Source organism: Amblyraja radiata, unplaced genomic scaffold, assembly GCF_010909765.2.
Source record: "Amblyraja radiata isolate CabotCenter1 unplaced genomic scaffold, sAmbRad1.1.pri S79, whole genome shotgun sequence".
NCBI lineage: Eukaryota > Metazoa > Chordata > Chondrichthyes > Rajiformes > Rajidae > Amblyraja > Amblyraja radiata.
Window position 1 is genome coordinate 131,165 of NW_022630169.1, and position 20,955 is coordinate 152,119.

A 20,955-nucleotide genomic window follows, 5' to 3' on the forward strand; every position below is an offset into this window, starting at 1 on the left:
CTGAGGTCGGGTTTTCTTTTACAGGTGAGCCTGTTTCTGCTTGTGTTTTTTACAGGCAGAGAAAAAGGTTCTGGAACAAAACTGTCCCCCGTTCAAGGAGGAACGTATTCTCGTCGGGGAGGGGGGCAGCAACAGGCGGTAGGAGCGTTACCCGGTGTTCCGTAATTCCCCGACACCGAGCCGAGGCCAGCCCGCTAGCACCTGAGCAGCGGGCTGGATGCATAGCCACTCGAGAGGCATCCGGCAGGTGTTCCCGATGTCGGACGGGACGTCTCTCCACCCGCACGGGGGGAGAGAGAGCCGCCTGAGCCGCTGGAGCGGCTCACGGAGCAGGTGCCTGCGAGACGCGCTGCTTGAGGGGCGCTCTCGCTAATACAAGGCACAAAAGCTCCAGAAGAATGCGGTAGGAACAATTACCGGGCGCACCGCTATCCCCATCACCGCGCCGAGCCCAGTCCCGCTAGTGCCTGAGCTTCGGGCTGGATGTTCAGCCATCCGAAGAGGCATCCGGCCGGTGGCTTCCGACTTGTCGGAGGGGACGTCTCTCCACCCGCATGGGAGAGAGACAGCCGCCTGAGTCGCTGGAGCGGCTCCTGGAGCAGGAGCTCCTGCGAGGCACGCTACGTGAGGGGCAGTCTCGCTGGAGGGTTCAGGCATACCCTCCACAGTGCCTAGGCACTGCCCATCGCTTCCTCCTTAGTGTGGTTAGCTTTGGGGTGACCAGTGGCTGGGCTGGTCATGAAGAGGGGTCACTGGCTGAACAATATCGGGAGTATGCTTGAGATACAGGATCAGGAAGAGCTGCTGGGTGTGGCCGCTATGTGGCTCCACAACTAGCGAGATGGCTTTTCAATCTCAACTGATGGCCAGCTTACTACCTGTCTTTTCCAAAAAAACTCTCAAAGACAGGTAGCCATGAGGCGTTGGTTTTATCACGCCTCCCCTAAATTGCATTTACTCAAAGTGCCCGCCATTATTGGGGGATACATTGAGCAGCGCATTTAAACTAACTATTTTAAAAATGTATTTGGTACCCTGACGTCGGCTATCATGTCCACCTGCTCATTCCAGAAGGGCAGGGTAGTATGGCAAAACACCTGACCCTACTGTTCAACGGTATACCTCATAACTTCTCAAATGACCTCACAAACCTGCCCTCAATCTATGAAATTAACAGGACTATGAGAACGCCGACCTCACAAGCACAGATCCAGCTACCTGGCACTTACCAAACCAGTCCTAAAAAACTGGACGAAGTGTTCAAACTATTCGGCACAAGAGGGCAGAGTCTGGAATGAGCACCACACTAAACCAGACAGCAGTACCCCTACGTGTCCACCAGGGGCGTCTACCTCATGGTACTGGTGAAAGCTCGGGGCCTGCATGCCAAATCCGTAGCATTTTAGGCCACGGCCCAGAGCAGGCCCCAGGGGAAAATGCGCCACCCCCCAACAAACATCGTCCCTACAAGAACAAGGAACCAGAAACCGAAGAAAACAACAATGAAGACAGATAAGTATGGTTCCTACCATCACATAAAGGTTAAGGGTTTTACTAACAAGGGGTGGGTGAATCACGCCTGGTTAGGAAGCTATCACTCTTGGTAGTTATATACCAAAAAATAAATACAAGGGGATTATAATTAATATCTTGCCACCAATTCAGCAAGCACCCCAAGGGGTCTACCCTCCCACGATGGTGAATGTCGCACCATCGTTGATAAACCACTTGAGTATTTCACCAGGTATACCCATTCATGGGATTTGTAACTACTACCATGGATCCAAGGATACTTTATGGTAGACATCGACCTTGAAGATGCACACTATTCAGTACCTTCTCATATAAGTTTCGGATATACCGCAATTACCTGGATGGAGTAACCATGATGAGCGTTGCGGCATTTAAGTCAAAGTTATCCAGAATCAACTAGCCCTGACACTTAGAAACATTCCGTCATGGCATGTCTATATATTAACGACACACTATCCTTGGATACAGCTTTAGCTGCATCGCTTCTCGGCCTTTTGGCTAAGATCAAGTGTAGTATCTGTTCTTATCAGTTTAATAATCTGATACGTCCCTTATCTAGGGACCATATATTAAATTGAATTTTGGAACAGGGAGATGGAATAGGGGCTTGCTCCATCCACTCCACGCATCGACCCAGTATTGCAGTGTCTCTGGGAACGGTGCACAAAATATATATCCAGATATTTACGTTGACCATCCACAACTTTTTTTTTTTTCTTTTTTTAATTTATTTATTAGAAGTAGACATATTATACAATGTAGTTACATATTATAGTAGAAAAAAACTTTTCTTATACATCAGTCATACATTATTAAAATTTTCCATTATCAATTACTTCTGCTTCTAGTATTTTTATTTTTTATAGAAAGCGAGAAAAAGAGAGGGTAGAAAGTTACAAATAAAAAAGAAAGCAAAAAAAAACACAACAGAAAAACAAGGGAGGTGGAATGGGTTACCTGTGATACATCAATGGAGATAGGTTCGTAGGTTATAAAGTATAGAGTATAGTTTTTCATCTGTTCCTGAGTTCAAGTTTCAGCTGGGTCCTCGTGCTGTGCCAGTCTATCCCTTCAGATAGTTAATGAATGGAGCCCAAATTTTATGGAAAAGATCTTGTTTGTCCATTAAGACAAGTCTAATTCTTTCTAAGTATAGGGCCTCCGACATTTCCGTAATCCACATTTTGATTGTGGGGGTTGTAGGGCCTTTCCAAAATTTTAATATTAATTTTTTTCCGGTTATTATACTGTAATTGAGGAAGTTTCTTTGGTTTGTTGTGAGTGTTAAGCTTTGTTCTGATATTCCAAGTATTATTAATTTTGTGTCTGGGTCCAGTTTTGTATTAATAACTTTTGAAATTATTTCAAAAATATCTGTCCAGAAATGTTTAAGTTTTATACAGTTTGCAAAAGTATGTGTTAAATTAGCCCCTAAATGTAGACATTTATCACAAATAGGAGAGATTTGTGGGAAGATTCTATTTAGTTTTATTTTAGAGAAGTGTAGTCTATGTAAGACCTTGAATTGTATTAAAATATGTCTGGCATTTAATGAACATTGATGTATTTGTTGTAAACTTTCGTCCCACATATCTTTCGTGATAGGATGACCTATTTCAATTTCCCATTTGTATCTATGTAGTTCGGTCGGTGGTACCTCGTTATTTAGTAGGGTGTTATAAATATAAGCTATTAGTTTTTCAGTATTAGGATGCTTGTTCAGACACTCATCAATAATTTCTGATTCCCTATTCCTGTAAACTTGTGTATTAGATTTAACATAATCTCTAATTTGTAGATATCTGAAAAAATTATTTGAGTGCAATCCATAATTCAGTTGTAACTCTTGAAATGAAAGAAAAGTACCTTTCCCATACAGATGTCCTATATTTTTGATTCCATGATTTTTCCATTGTGTGAAACCTTTGTCCATAAAGGATGATTTGAACAAAGGATTATTTACAATGGGAAGGCAGAGTGGTATATTATTCAATTTTAAATCTTTTTTTATTTGTTTCCAAATTCGTATTCCACTATGTATTATGGGGTTTTCTTTATAGGTTTTTTTGTGCTGTTTTGTGGGGGCAAATATGATCGGTCCAATTTCAAAAGGTATACAGTCTTCCTTTTCCATCATTAGCCAATCTGGTTGTTGGTCCATTTCTTCCAGCCAAAAATTCATGTTTTTAATATGGACTGCCCAAAAATAAAATAAGAAATTTGGCAAAGCCAGACCTCCATTTATCTTTGATTTACATAAATGTTTTTTACTTATTCTATGATTCTTATAATCCCAGACAAAACTTGTAACAATGGAGTCGACTTTTTTGAAAAAAGTTTTTGGGATATATATCGGAATTAATTGAAGTAGGTACAGTAGTTGCGGTAAAAAAAATCATTTTTACAGCATTAATTCTCCCAAGCATTGAAATGGGGAGTGTTTTCCAGTATTGAATATTCTTATGTAGTTTATTCAGTAAGGGTGGGAAATTTAGTTTAAATAAAGAGGTATATGTCTTAGTTACCCAGATTCCTAAGTATTTAAATTTATCTTTAACTATTTTAAAAGGGGATTGTTGTATTGTATGTAAATTGAATTTTGTTATTGGCATGATTTCGCTTTTATTCCAATTGATTCTATATCCCGAAAACTGACCAAATTGAGTTATTAGATTTAATAGGTTTGGAATACTAGTTTCTAATTTTGTAATATATATTAATATATCATCTGCATATAAGGAGATTTTATTCCTTGTATCTCTAGTATTGTATCCAAATATTCCTGGATGGTTTCTAACGATTTCTGCTAGGGGTTCGATTGCAAGAGCAAATAATAGTGGTGATAGTGAGCATCCTTGTCTACAGCCTCTAGAGAGATTAAATTTAGTTGATAACATTTTGTTTGTTAATATTCTAGCTGTTGGGTTAGAATATAACAATTTAACCCATGTACAGTACTTCTCTCCTAGTTGAAATTTTTCCATCACCGAAAATAAATATGGCCATTCTACCTGGTCAAATGCTTTTTCAGCATCTAACGAGATAATTGCTAGCTCTGCGTTGGGGATTCTATTGGAGTATATAATATTAAATAATCTTCTCAGATTAAAAAATGAATACCGTTTGGGGATAAACCCTGTTTGGTCAGGATGTATTAATTTACTGATCACTAAGCTCAATCTATTAGATAGAATCTTAGTTAATATTTTCTGATCAGTATTTAAGAGGGCTATAGCTCTGTATGAACCTGGGTCTTCAAGATCCTTGTCCGTTTTTGGTATAAGTATGATTGTTGATTCATTTAGAGTTTCTGGGAGTTTCTGTTGAGTATAAGCATATTTGTACATTGTCTGTAGGCGTGGGGAAAGCAAGTCATAAATGTTTTTATAAAATTCCGAATTTAGACCATCGGGTCCTGCCGACTTTCCGTTTTTTAAGGACTTTATTGATTCTTCAATGTCTTTTATCGTAATTTCAGCCCCTAGCAATTCTCTCTCTTTCTGATCTAGACCCGCAAACTTACAATTCTGTAAAAATGTTTCCATTCTCGTTGATTGTTCTGTTATTTTAGATGAATACAATTTTGATAGTATTGTAGAAATCTATCATTAATATCTTTAGGCAATGTTAATGTTTCTCCCTTATCTGTTCTAATTTTGTATATTGTTTTTTCCCCGTCCAATTTGCGAAGTTGACGCGCTAATAGTTTTTGTGGTTTGTCACCAAATTCAAAATTTAATTGTTTTGTATGTTGATAAAGTTTTATAACTTGGTCTGAATAAATCTTGTTTAATTTATATTTCAATACTGCAATTTTATTGTGTTTTATCGTGGATGGTGCTGCTGCATTTTCTGTGTCTAATTGCTTTATTTCCATTTCCAGTTTCTTTTGTTTGGCCCTATTCTCTTTATTAAAAAATGATTGGGAAGAAATTACTGCTCCTCGTACAAATGCTTTAAATGTTTCCCAAAGAAGCGAGGCAGAGATTTCAGGGCTATCGTTAGCCTCAAAAAACATTTTAATCTGTTTTACTAGATATTCATTACATGACTTATCTTTTAAGATTTGGGGATTAAATCTCCATTGTGACTGTGTCTCTGCCATTCCGTTTACTTTAATCATAAATGTTAATGGGGCATGGTCTGAGATTATGAAGTTGTGATATTGTGAGTTATAGGTGAATGGGATAAGTTTTGAATCTACCAAAAAATAATCTATCCTTGAGTAAGTTTTATGTACTGGTGAGTAAAATGAATATTCTCGGCCCGATGGATTTTCAATTCTCCAAACGTCCTTAATATTAGTGGTATTAATGTATGAATTTAAAAATTCACTTGATCGAGATTTTAGTTTTCTTTGAGTTGATGATCTGTCCAAACAAGCATCCAATGTACAATTTAAATCTCCACCAATTATTAAGTTTTGTTCTGTGACTTCCGGGATATTGTTAAGAATTCTCTTAAAAAAACAGAGGGCTATCAAAATTTGGTCCATACACATTGAGGAGAGTCACCTTTTTTAAGTATAACTCCCCTATTATTATAATATATCTGCCTTCAATGTCTTCTATCGTTGATATATGTTTAAAGGGTATACCTTTACGAATTAATATTGCAACACCTCTTGATTTATGTGAGAATGAAGAATGGTACGCTTTAGCAATCCATTTTGCTTTCAGTCTATGTTGTGCTTCCTTTTTAAGATGTGTCTCCTGGAGAAATATTATATCTGTTTTCAATGATTTTAAATGTGCTAACACTTTGCCTCTCTTGATAGGTTCATTAATTCCCTTAACATTCCAACTACAGAATTTAATTCCCTCACCCCCAATTTTTATATTCATGTCTTGCATCTTGTGATTAAGTGGTAGAGCAGATGATTCAGCACACTCAACCCTACCTTATACTTGAACTTCAGGTAGATGAATTTTAGGTCACGTCTGTTTTCCATCCGAACGTATCTCCTTAAATAAAATATGCAATTCCATTCCAAATACAAAATATAATGTGATATAAGATAAAAAAAAAGGTGATAGCTAATAGGGTTAGTAAAGTGTGGAAAGTAAAAAAGAAAAGCAACTACAACTACAATTAGTGCAGTTAGTGATAGCCACCCTAATGTGGCTAAGCATCTATGGACTTCCGTAGCTTTTGGTTTATAAAAATACTAGCTCCGTGCTTTCCTTGAAAGGAAAGTTTCCAATTCGATGCATACAATTTGTGGGGGGGAAAGAAATATTGATTATATTCCATTAATGGTATAATTAGTAGTCTCAAATTGAGATATTAGTTTTGTTTAATCTAAACATCTATCAAAGAGTAATCAAAAACGAAAACATCAGGGCAAGGGCCATCAGACATTTCTCATTATAAAATACCTGAATCATACTTTACTTATATTTCATACTTTTAATTAATTCTTAAATAATCTAAATAATCTTGTTATCATTAGTTAGTGTTAGTTAATATTCTTGATTATTAATAGTTGTTAGAGGTTAGAGGTTAGTACTAGGATGTTAGTTTTATATATATCCGTTGTAGGAAATATACCCAATTCTTATTGCGAAAATTAGGCAACTCTTAAATATAATAGTTTAAAGTTTAGAGTTCCATATCTTCTCTGCGAGATAGCAGTGTCCGAGTAGGTGTTAATAGTTGAATATTTTTCAATCTTTGATCTTGTCTTCGACTTTCTTGGCAAATTCAAATGCTTCCGTGTGCTTGATGAAGAAGTATTCCTTCTTCTCGTAACTGACTCTCAGTGTTGCGGGGTATAACAGTCCATATCTCAGATTCTTTATGTTCTTCAGTATTCTTCTTGTTTCAGTGAACAGCGCTCTTTTCTTAGCAACTTCCACGGGGTAATCTCTGAATACGCTAATCTTGTCTCCTTCATATACAAGATTTCTGCTTTTACCAATTTTCCTCATCATGTCATCCAATACATGGTCATATTGGACCTTTACTATCATTATTCTTGGTCGGTCGCCCACCTTTGGGCGACCCACTCTGTGCGCTCGGGCAAGTAATGGCGCCTGATCCAGGTTCAAAATTGTTTTCAGTACTTCTGCAGCAAATTCACGGGGGTCACGAGTCCCCTCTCTGCCTTCCTGGATGCCCACGATTCTTAAATTCTGACGCCTCTGTCGTCCCTCCAAGTCTGTACATTTTTCAGTTATTTGATACAATAACTTTGATAGGCGTTGGTTCTCAGTGATGAGTTGTTTTGTAGTTGCGGTGCTTGTCTCAGCAAGTTCCTCAAGTTCTTTTACAATCTTGTAGTGTTGGTCTAATGTCAGGAGAATAGGTTCAAGTTTAGAATCAAATCTGGATTCCATCTTATTCAGTTTTTCATTTACTTCTTCAACATTTTGAGTCATATTTCTTTCCATATCTAATTTCCAGTCTTCAAGGACTTCGTGTACAATCTCTGTAACATCTTCTTTAATTTTTCTTTCATTTCTTTTTTAAAAGATGCTAGATCCTCTTTAAAGTCCTGTCTAAGATTTTTAAGTTCCTCCTAAAGGAACGTTTTTAATTCTTCCATCTCAGTCTTTTTCTTCTTCTTTGAGATGTCTTCTCGGGATGCTGTTAAACCTGAGGCCGAGGCTTCAGTTGGGCCTACCTCTTTTGTCTTGCCGTTTTTTGCCTTGTGGGGGGGGGAGTATGTTGAGTCGACATACTGCCGGTGTCGCGCGCCTGATGACGTCACGGGCTTAGTTCAAAACAATCGGTCCCGGTTTCTGCAGGTAGGATCTGTCTTTTCCTCCCGTTTTTTCGGATTTTTCACGGAGCTAGTTGGCGCGAGTCTCTCCTACTCCATAGCGCCACCGGAAGTCGACCATCCACAACTTTGTTATCTGGTATTCATTAAGACTATCAGTCATGGTACATTAACCACCAATCAACTACGTGGCAAAGTAATTGGGATATAGCAGCATTACCAGCTACTGAACTTTGTACCTTTCCTATGAGCTGAGATACTAGTATTCTAAACTATCTCCATACCTGTAATATAGGGGCAAATGGATTAATCTGTAGTGTTATCATGGAATTTATCGGCAGGAAGGATTATGGTTGTACACTTCCACCTGTTTTGAGTAACATCGTATGTGTCCTGATGTGTTACTGAGCTTGTAATACTTAATGCAAATATGAATTGACTTAAACATGTTATATATTAACTTACTTAATTCTAGTGAAGCATTTGCTCAGTAATCCACCAAATTTGCATGTTCGTTTATAACATAACAACATCACAGTGGTGGCATATACCAAACCACGTGGGCGGAGAACATCGATATTAGGTGACAATTTATTAACAATTGGAAAACGTATGTCGTCAAACATGTTTGACCATCAGTAACTCACCTATCAGGTGAGCTAAATACTGTAAACATACATTTAAACCAAAAATATTTGCTGAAATTACTAAGCAATATGGACACCAGATATCGACTCCTTATATCCAATTAAATCACCACGTACTAACTTACGTCACATGAAACCAATCTCAAGGCAGCGGCAATGGAGACATTCCCGCGTATTGAGGGGTGGGGGGGAACCTAATCTCTATGTTTTCCTTTCCTTCTACCTTTTCAATAGGTACTACGGCTTCATCAGTCGGGTACTACGCAAATTACAGTGGACCAAGTCCAAAAGCATGGTTCCCAGTGATCCTCGACATGGTCATTAAAATAATTGCAGAATTGGGAAGACCATTGCTGTGCTTGGATCAGCAGCACTATCAACCTGATGACAGCATTCCGTCGCATATCCTAGGGAACATACCTGAGGAGCATCAAGAAATGGTACACTGTTTTCCAAAACAGGAATTACACATTCAACTATAACAAAACACTGTACTGGAGTTCCTGGCAGGTCTTCACCACAATGAAGGACATGTTCTGTTAGCCTACTCAACTTGGGTACCGCTCACTGGTGATCAGATACAGGAGAGGTATATCAATCCATTCCCCAGAAATAGGTACACCCAAATTGGGATGTCAGTGAAATCCTGACATACCTTAGGGGATGATCACCAGCCAGGTCACTCACCCTGGAACATCCTACCCCGAAGATGGACATGCTGGTGGCCTTACATCAACACAAAGAGCCAGCTCTGCCATCTACTGCGATGGGACAACATGGTTATAACACCAGATAGTGTCACATGCCCATTCAAGGGTTGGCCAAACAGAACAGACCAGGAACATCAGGTCCAGTCATGAAATTCCGGGCATACCCACCTGAACCACGTTTTATGTGTCATGACCCACTTAGAGGTCGACACAATAAGGAATACCGAGGGAGAGGAAAAAGCCTTATGGGTCAGCCACAGGAAACCTCATGGTCGGGTGACGAGCTAAACTATCTCTAGTGGCTCAAGCAGGTACTGGGAGATGCTGGAGTAAATACTAACGTGTATAAAATCTTATTCCACCAGGACAGCTTCCACGTCAGTAACTAAGAGGATGGACGAGCCCATGGACCACATCCTGGCTACTGCAGGGTGGTCTAGGGAGTATACGTTCCAAACTTTTATAACAAACCACTGACAGAACCTGTATCGTTTGCAGAAAAAGAATCTGCAAACAATATATTATTTAAGCCCGGGGGAGCAATTGGTCTTGTTGTTGTTATTAACACCATTATTGTTTTTACAAACAGATTCATGGTTGATTACGATAACATACTTCCTCCCTCGAATGACTTCGGCAGCGAGTGAAGTATGAACTGTTACACGGTTTGAAATCACAGAGCTTTGAAGTCTTCACGTAGTCACTCACGTGACTCCGAAGTAAAATAGTAAGATTACACGAAAACTTACCAGTTTGAAGTTTGATCTGTATTTTATGAGGAGTTACGATGAGGGATTACGTGCCCTCCGCTCCCACCCTCATTATATGGATCAAACTAATAAATTGATGTCTCCTTATCTTTACTATGTTTACATCAAATAACTGTGTCTATCTGTGATTCCACACCGCTGCTTGGAAGTATCACGCGCCTGCGCACTGAGCGGGGTCTTCACGTAATCGCTAATCGTAACTCCTCATAAAATACAGACCAAACTTGAAACTGGTAAGTTCTCGTTTAATCTTACTATTTTAACTGGATGGATGAGGAACCTCAATCTCTCAAATATAGTTGCGGCTGAAAACAGTTGATTTTAGCAAAACACAGTGTTTAGAACATCATTCAGATAAGCCATAACAAGTGTTTTAGAGTTCTGAGCAGTCCCAGCACTGGTTTAGTAATTTGGTAGATGACTTGGGTTCCCTGTGAATGGGACCTGTACAGTATACATCTTTGAAATCGATGCATCCTAAATAAATCAGTTTGTTAGACAGTAACGAAGTTCCATATACTGAAAATCTATATTACAAATACGAGTTAAATCAATTATGAACCGACTTCCTCCTTCTTTCACAATGAACAGGCCTTGCCTGCCATAATTCTGTGCCTGCCTTGAACGACAACTCTCTCCAGATATCCGAGCCTGTCTCGAAAGGTGATCCTAGCCATAATACTGAGCGTGTCTTGAAAGGTGATCCTGGCCATAATACTGAGCCTGCCTTGAAAAGGTACTCTGGCCGTAATACTGAGCCTGCCTCGCAAGACAACTCTGGCCCCAATTCCAAGCCAAGCTTGGTACCCTTGTACTGTGCAATAATAAGGCTCATGCTATCATTATAATTTGTACAAAAACAATTGTAATTATTACCAACTTGTAAATGATCCACTACATCATGTTTCTGAAGAAACCACACCCACCTACCTCCATGGTTACCGGTGGTCTATGGTATGCCCAACGACCCCTGACGTGGGTTCTTTTCCCATCCTTGATTGGAGAGTATGAAATGGTTGTGTATGTGGATTCCATTTTTCCTGAGCCCGGCTTGGATCTTGGCCTGAAAGGCCGCTGCTCAGCTTTCAAGCTGCCACCAGCTTTTGCTTCCTCATCCAGGTATACCAGTTGGATAAGTCTTACCTGAAGAGGAGATTCGGCGGCTAGTTTAATTTCCTCCAATGTCTCCTGATAGCGATGTTCACTGCCGGCACTTGTAGCATGAGGGGAACGCTGGCCCTTTCTGGGTTTCTGCCAACGGTAGTAACCCTATCGTTTGCGAGTATTTCCTTGGAGCCATATACATGTGCTCCAGTATGTTCCATGGCCATACTTCGAATTTGAAGTCAGTTACACACTGACCACGCGCACTCCCATCCACAGAGAGGGAGATTCGAAAGCAACCCTGAGAACAGGTGCTGCCGCAAGCCCCTGAGGATACCTGCGCTGACATGCCCCCCCCCCCCTTCGGACCTATATCAGGATATTTCCCCATAGTTGTCTGGAAGCCGCTGGCCCCATTGTCTGCGACTAGGGTAGTGAGACCAACTTCCCATGGTCTTGCCCCCTTACTTAGGGAAGCACCGCTCGCTCTCCCCCCCCTCTCCCCGGGTGTCGCTGACCCCCTTGTCAGTGACTGGGGTAGCGAGATCAACTTTCCTCGGTCTACCCCCTTTCTTGGGGAAACCACCACTCGCATTCCCCTCCTGGGTGTCGCTGACCTCCTTGTCAGCGACTAGAGAGACGAACCCGACGGCCGCCGGCTACCCGTGCTTCAGCGGTCCGGACCGGGATTCCCCACGGTCCATAACCGGTTTCCCCGCTGCCTATCCGACTTCGCCCCGATTCCAGCAGGCAAGCTCTGCAAGGAGCTTCCTGCAACACAAAACACAAACCCTAGAAATTAAGTTTTAAACTTACCTGTAGGTGTAAACTTACCACTCGCCATGTGCCAGACATAATGGCGCTCATGCGGGTTGACGGCCTTCGTCACGTAGTCACTCACGTGACTCCGAAGTAAAATCTTAATTCCAGTTTAAACTTCTTATTCTGAGACAAACACCCTCACCACATGAAAATCTATTTTGCCTTTACACTTCTTTTACGTTGCAAAGTAAATCCATTTCAGGAAGACCAAAATTGATTTTTCTACATAAAACAGAGAACAGTACAACATAGAAACAGGCCCTTTGGCCCTGTCATTATGCCAACGATGATGCTAAATTAAAGTATTCTCCTCTGCCTGTACATGATCTATAATCTCTCCATTTCCTGCATAGCCATGTATGTATTTAAAGCCGTTCAACACCACTAGTGTATCTGACACTATCACCAACCCTGGTACCACATTTCATCCCCCCACCATTAAAAAATATTTCCCTGCACATATAACCATACATCTACCAATTACAGCACGGAAATAGGCCATCTCGGCCTTTCTAGTCCGTGCAGAACACTTATTCACACCTAGTCCTATCTACCACCGACCCCATTTCCATGGTTCAGAGACACCGTGACCGGGTGGAGCGTCTGGGCTACGACCCCACAGAGACGGAGAGGTTCGAGCCCAGGAGGTGGATGAAGGGCCGCAGCTCGACCGGAAACCTGGAGCGCAGGAAGAAGCTGGTGGCCGGCGGGGACCGGAGGGACGAAGTGCGGAGGAGCCTGGAGCAGAAGGTGAAGATGCAGAAGCAGTGGAAGATGGCGGCTCCCGCCCACTCCCTCCCTCCCTCAGCCCTCACCCGCTTCAACATGTAACCCCGTCCACAGCTCCCCCAACCCCACCCTGTACCCGGGACCCCCGGCAATGGTCAGCTGGCTCACAACACGGCCCAGTGGTGCAGCGGGTAGAGCTGCTGAATAACAGCGCCAGAGACCCGGGTTCCATCTCGACCTCCGGTGCTGTCTGTACAGAGCTTGTATGTTCTCCCCGGGACCGCGTGGGTTTCCTGCGGGTGCTCCGGTTTCCCCCCACACCCCAAAAGACGTGTAGGTTAATCGGCCCTCTGTAAATTCCCCCCTAGTGTGTTCGGAGTGGATGACAAATAACGAGTGTGTGAACGGGTGATCGCTGGTCGGCATGGACTCGGTGGGCCGAAGAGCCTGTTTCTCTAAACCTATACATGGGGCGGCACAGTGGCGCAGCGGATATTGATGCTGCCTCACAGCGCCAATGATACAGATGCTGTCAGTACGGAGTTTGCACGTCCTCTCAGTGGCCAAGTGGGTTTTCTCCGGGTGCTCCGGTCTCCTCCATACAGGTTTTAGGGTTAATTGGTTTTGATAAAATTGCAAATTGTCCCTAGTGTGTGGGATAGAACTTGTGGAGGGTAATCGGCACGGGCACGATGGGCCGAATTGTCTGTTTCCGTGATGTGTCTCTAAAACTATAAACAATAAAACTACCTGCACTCTCCGTTCCTTTCCCGTTCATATACTTATCCGATTTATTTTACAATGATAAAATCGAACCTGCCTCCACCACTTCCACTGGAAGCTCATTCCACACAGCTACCACTCTCTGAGTAAAGAGGTTCCCCCTCATGTTACCCCTAAACTTTTGGCCCTTAATTCTCAAATCATGTCCTCTTATTTGAACCTTCCCTACTCTCAATGGAAAACGCTTATCCACGTCAACTCTGTCTATCCGTCTCATAATTTTAAAGACCTCTATCAAGTCCCCCCTTAACCTTCTGTGCTCCAAAGAATAAACACCTTTGTTCAACCTTTCTCTGTAACTTAGTTGCTGAAACCAGGCAACATTCTAGTAAATCTCCTCTTTACTCTCTCTATTTTGTAGACATCCTTCCAATAATTTGGCAACCAAAACTGTAAACCATACTCCAGAATTGGCCTCACCAATGTACAATTTTAACATTACATACCGACTTCTATACTAAAATGCTCTGATTTATAAAGGCCAGCATACAAAAAGCTTTCTTTATCACCCTATCTACATGAGATTCCACCTTCAGGGAACTTTGCTCAGTTATTCCTAGATCCCTGTGTTCAACTGCATTCCTCAATTCACTACCATTTACCATGTACGTCCTATTTTGATTTGTCCTGCCAAGATGTAGCACCTCACACTTATCAGCATTAAACTCCATCTGCAATCTTTCAGCCCACTCTTCCAAATGGCCTAAATCTCTCTGTACACTTTGAAAATCGACTTCATTATTCACAACACCACCTATCTTAATATCATCTGCATACTTACTAATCCAACTTACCACACCATCATCCAGATCTATGATGTACATGACAAACAACAGTGGACCCAACAAAGATCCCTGAGGCACCCGACTAGTCACCAGCCTCCAACCTGACAATTAGCCATCCACCATTACACTCTGGCATCTCCCATTCAGCCACTGTTGAATCCATCTTGCTACTCCACCATTAATACCCAACAATTGAACCTTCTTAACCAACCTTCCATGTGGAACCTTGTCAAAAGCCTTACTGAAGTCCATATAGACAACATCCATCGCTATACCCTCATCAATTTCCCTAGTATCCTCTTCAAAACATTCAAGAAAATTAGTCAAAAATGACCTTCCAGGCACAAATCCATGTTGACTGTTTCTAATCAGACCCTGTTTATCCAGATGCTTATATATATTATCTCTAAGTATCCTTTCCATTAATTTGCCCACCACTGATGTCAAACTAACAGGTCTATAATTGCGAGATTTACTCTTAGAACCCTTTTTAAACAATGGAACAACATTCGCAGGACGACAATCCTCCGGCTCCATTCCCGTTTCTAATAGCATTTGAAATATTTATGTCATAGCCCCTGCCATTTCTACACTAACCCCTCAATATCCTAGGTAATATCCTGTCTGGAGCTGGAGACTTATCCACTTTTATATTGTTTTAAAGTGTCAATACTTCCTCTTCATTGAATCTCATAGTTTCCATAGCGACTCTATTTGTTTCCCTTCCCTCACATAATTCAATATCCTTCTCGTTGGTGAAAACCGAAGAAAATAAATTGTTCAATATATCCCCCATCTCTTTTCGCTATGCAGATAGCTTTCCACTCTGACTCTCTAATGGACCAATTGTATCCCTAGTTATCCTTTTGATATTAATATAGCTGTAAAAACCCTTTGGATTTACTTTCACCTTACTTGACAAAGCAACCTCACATCTTCTTTTAGCTTTTTTAATTTCTTTCTTAAGATTCCTTGTACATTCCTGATACTCGTCAAGCACCTCATTTACTCCATACTGCCTAGAATAATTGTAGATCTCTCTCTTTTTCCGAACTAAGTGTCCAATTTCCCTTGAAAACCATGGCTCTTTCCAATTATTACTATTTCCTTTCAACCGAACAGGGACATAAAGATTCTGTACTCTTAAAATGTCATCTTTAAATGTCCTCCATTTCTCTTCTACACCCTTCCACATATCTAGTAAACTTTGCCTCTCTCACCTTTTGTCTTTCACATGTCCATCCTGGGAAAAAAGGTTCTGACTTTCTACCAGTTGTACAGGGTCCTGGTGAGACCACACTGGGAGTATTGCGTACAGATTTGGTTTCCAAATCTGAGGAAATATATTCTTGCCATAGAGGGAGTACAGAGAAGGTTCACCAGACTGATTCCTGGGATGTCAGGACTTTCATATGAAGAAAGACTGGAAAGACTCAGCTTGTACTCGCTAGAATTTAGAAGTTTGAGGGGGAATCTTATAGAAACTTACAAGATTCTTAAGGGGTTGGACAGGCTAGATGCAGGAAGATTGTTCCCGATGTTGGGGAAGTCCAGGACAAGGGGTCGCAGTTTAAGGATAAAGGGGATATCCTTTAGGACCGAGTTGAAGAAAAACATTTTTCACAGAGAGAGTGGTGAATCTCTGGAACTCTCTGCCACAGCTGATAGTTGAGGGCAGTTCATTGGCTATATTTAAGAGGGAGTTAGATGTGACCCTTGTGGTTAAAGGGATCAGGGGGTATGGAGAGAAGGCAGGTACCGGATACTGTTGGATGATCAGCCATGATCATATTGAATGGCGGTGCAGGCTCGAAGGGCCGGATGGCCTACTCCTGCACCAATTTCCTATGTTTCTATGTGTATACCCTATCTATGCCTCTCATCTATCTGTCCATCTGTCCATCTGTCCACCCGTCCATCCGTCCATGCGTCATCTGTCTATCTATGCTATGACTAAAACTCTCATCTTGACCATCTGCTAAATTAGCACAAAAACACTACCGTATATCGCTAAGATTTTTCGCCACCTTACTGAATGTTCTCCTCGACTCCAAGACACCAAGTTTTGTTCCGATTGGTGAAAAATTAGAAAAGTTACGAATACTAACAAATCGTGAGATCAGCAGATTGGTCTTCTCGCCTGTCAGTCACTATGATGTTAACACCCCTTCTGGCACCCGCTGGTGAATAAAGACCCGGAGGCGGGATTGAGTAAACAAGCCGTGGTAATTGAGACCGCAAGAATGGAGTTGGGAAAGCCGCTGTGTGGAGTCGGAAAAACCGATGTGTGGAGTCTGGAGGTGTTGTGTGTTTCCGTGGCCTGTGGCCGCTGAGTGGAGTCCCTCACCCCCACCCGCCCACACTACCCCCGTCCCCCTCCTCCCCACAAACCCCACCTTCACCCTTCCCCTCGTCCCACCCCCTTTACCCCTCCCTCATTCCACCCCCTTGACCCCCATAACCACCCACGCCCCACCACACGACCCCTCCCTCACACCACCTCCTCCCCTCCACAACACCCCATGCCCCCACACCACTCTGCCCCCCCCCCACACCAACCCCCCCACACCACCACATCCCCCACTCACCACCCCTCCCCCATACCACACTTTCAACCCCCTTCCCCCCACACCACCCCGTGCCCCCACATCAGCTCCCCACACTACCACCTGCCCCCACACCACCCCTCCTCCCCACAAGAGCCCGTCCCAACTTCCCTCCCCCACACCCCTCCCCTTGCCCACAACCCTCCCCTCCCCTACATACCCCCTCCCCGACACCACCCTCTCACACACCCCAACCCAAACACCCCCTCCCCCACAACCCCCACCCCCCTCCCACACCCCAACTTCCACACCCCCCACTCCCCAACACCCCACATCTCACCCTCCCCTACAACCTCGTCCCAACACTCCCCTCCCCCACAACCTCCTGCCAACACTCCCCTCCCCCATCCACACTCTCCCCCACACTCTCCCCCACATACCCTCTACCGCACACTGCCCCTCCCCACACCCACCCCACACAAGAAGCTGTTCCTGGACCTGCTGGTCCGGCAACGGAGTGACCTGGAGCGCCTCCCAGATGGTAGGAGGGTAAACAGTCCATGGTTGGGGTGAGAGCAGTCCTTGGTGATGCTGAGCGCCCTTCGCAGACAACGCTTGCTCTGGACATACTCAATGGAGGGGAGCGAGGAACCGGTGATGCGTTGGGCAATTTTCACCACCCTCTGCAGTTCTTTTCCGGTCGGAGACCGAGCAGTTGCCATACCATACAGTGATACAGTTGGTAAGGATGCTCTCGATGGTGCAGCGGTAGAAGTTCACTAGAATCTGAGGAGACAGATGGACCTTCGTCAGTCTCCTCAGGAAGAAGAGACGCTGGTGAGCCTTCTTGACCAGAGTTGAGGTATAGTGGGTCCAAGAGAGGTCATCGGAGATGTTGACCCTCAGGACCTGAAGCTGGAAACATGTTCCACCTCCATCCCGTTAATGTGGATGGGGGGTGTGCTAGACATCCTGAAGTCTACAATGAGTTCCTTCGTCTTCTTGGAGTTAAGGGCCATGTTGTTGTCAGCGCACCATGCTGCTAGGAGCTGGACCTCCTCCCTATAGGCCGACTCATCGTTGTTGGTGATGAGGCCAATCACCATTGTATCAGCTGCATATTTGATTATGGTGTTAGTGCCATGTACAGGTGCGCAGCCGTAGGTGAAGAAGGAGTAGAGGAGGGGGCTCAGCACACAGCCCTGTGGAACGCCGGTGTTCAGGGTGAGGGTTGAAGAGGTGTGCTTGTCTAACCTAACAGACTGGGGTCTGTTGGTTAGAAAGTCCAGTATCAGAGGGAGGGGTCGATGCCTAGGTCACCGAGTTTGGTGATCAGTTTAGTGGGTATAATGGTGTTGAGTGCTGAGCTGTAATCGATGAACAGCATTCTTACGTAAGTGTCTCTGTTGTCGAGGTGGGAGAGAGCGGAGTGAAGTGCCGTTGAGATGGCATCCTCCGTATTCCTGTTCTTGCGGTAGGCAAACTGATAGGGATCCAATGTGGGAGGTAGGCAGCCTTTGAAGTGTGCCAGGACCAGCCTCTCGAAGCATGTGGTGATGATGGGAGTAAGTGCAACTGGGCGGAAGTCGTTCAGGCTTGCCGCAGTGGGGTGTTTTGGCACCGGCACGATGGAGGTGGTTTTAAGGCATGTGGGGACAACCGACAGGTTGAAGATGTCAGTCCAGACGCCTGTCAGCTGTGCAGCACAGGCCCTGAGGACGCGCCCGGGGATGCCATCTGGGCCAGCAGCCTTACGTGCATTAGTCCTACTCAGTGCCACGTACACGTCGCAGGAGGTGAGTGTGAGGGGTTGGTGATCAGCAGGGAGCACAGCCTTTATGGCTATCTCTAGATTGTCCCTGTCGAAGCGGCCATAGAAGTGGTTAAGCTCCTCAAGGAAGGAGGCGTCGCTTGATGTGGGGGTGGTGTTTGTGGGTCTATAGTCCGTGATGGTCTGGATGCCTTGCCACATGCGTCAGGGGTTGGAGTTGTTGTTGAAGTGCTCCTCAATCCCGAGCTGATGGCAGTGCCTGGCCTTCTTGATGCCCCTCTTCAGGTTAGCCCTGAATGAACCGTAGGCTCGAGCATCGCCTGACCTGAAAGCGGTGTCCCGTGATTTCAGCAGTAGTCTGTACTCGCTATTCATCCATGGCTTCTGATTGGGGAATATTGTCACCCGTTTGAAGGAGGTGACACTATTGATGGTGGAGTTTATAAAGTCCAGAACAGAGGATGTATAGGAATCAATGTCCGTGTGGGAGTCAAGGGTGGCTTGGGCTGCAAACGCCTTCCAGTCAGTGTTTCGAAAACACTGCTGAAGTGTGGAGTCCGCTTCCTCTGACCAGACTTTAACTGTCCTCACAGTGGGTTTAACCGGTCTGATGAGTGGGGAGTACTTAGGGAGCAGGAACAATGAGAGGTGATCAGACTGACCAAGGCGGGGGAGGGGACGGCGTTGTAAGCTTCAGCCATGTTAGTGTATACTTTGTCCAGTGTCTTGTCTTCTCCAGTGGCGAAGGAGAAATGTTGGTGGAATTTGGGGAGTACAGTCTTCAGGTTGGAGTGATTGAAGTCACACGCAATGAAGGCTGCCTCGGGGTTGTGAGTCTGTTGTTTGCTAATGGCGGTATGCAGCTCTTTCATTGCAAGCTTGGCATTAGCATCAGGAGGGATATAGGCTGCAGTCACAACAGTGGAGGTAAACTCTCTGGGCAGATAGAACGGTCTGCATCTAACCAAGAGGAACTCTAGTTTAGCTGAGCAGTGACTCTCGATGATGGTGGAGTCCGTGCACCATGCTTTATTTACATAAATGCACAGACCCCCACCTCTGATCTTACCGGAGTCTGTTGACCTGTCCGCTCGGAGTAAATGATTCCCCGTTAGCTGGATGGCGCTATCAGGAACGTCGAAGTTGAGCCAAGTTTCTGTGAAGATAAGGATGTTGCAAGATAAGACGTTGCCTTCAATCACAGCGATGAGGAGATTCGCTATGATGGATGTTTGTGTAAATTGTGTTGTGTCTTGATTGTGTTGTGTCAAGAAATAGCAGGGGCTATGGCAGAAATATTTCAAATGTCATTAGAAACGGGAATAGTGCCGGAGGATTGGCGTACTGCGCATGTTGTTCCATTGTCTAAAAAGGGGTCTAAGAGTAAACCTAGCAATTATAGACCTGTTAGTTTGACGTCAGTGGTGGGCAAATTAATGGAAAGAATACTTAGAGATAATATATATAAGCATCTGGATAAACAGGGTCTGATTAGGAACAGTCAACATGGATTTGTGCCTGGAAGGTCATGTTTAACTAATCTTCTTGAATTTTTTGAAGATGTTACTCGGGAAATTGATGAGGGTAAAGCAGTGGATGTTGTGTATATGGACTTCAGTAAGGCCTTTGACAAGGTTCCTCATGGAAGGTTGGTTAAGAAGGTTCAATGGTTGGGTATTAATGGTGGAGTAGCAAGATGGATTCAACAGTGGCTGAATGAGAGATGCCAGAGAGTAATGGTGGATGGTTGTTTGTCAGGTTGGAGGCCAGTGACGAGTGGGGTGCCACAGGGATCTGTGTTGGGTCCACTGTTGTTTGTCATGTACATCAATGATCTGGACGATGGCGTGGTAAATTGGATTAGTAAGTATGCAGATGATACTAAGATAGGTGGGGTTGCGGGTAATGAAGTAGAGTTTCAAAGTCTACAGAGAGATTTATGCCAGTTGGAAGAGTGGGCTGAAAGATGGCAGATGGAGTTTAATGCTGATAAGTGTGAGGTGCTAGATCTTGGCAGGACAAATCAAAATA

The 20,955-nt window shown here is 43.7% G+C and overlaps 1 protein-coding gene and 1 non-coding gene across 2 annotated transcripts in view; one reads left to right on the top strand and one right to left on the bottom strand.

The window, feature by feature from the left end:
• Window positions 1-20,955, bottom strand: part of LOC116969557 (tissue-type plasminogen activator-like) — a 192,563-nt gene that overhangs the window by 116,011 nt on the left and 55,597 nt on the right. The gene's annotated exons all lie outside the window — the stretch shown is intronic.
• Window positions 2,012-2,203, top strand: LOC116969564. The gene has a single exon (XR_004410837.1). It is a non-coding gene; the product is annotated as a U2 spliceosomal RNA (small nuclear RNA).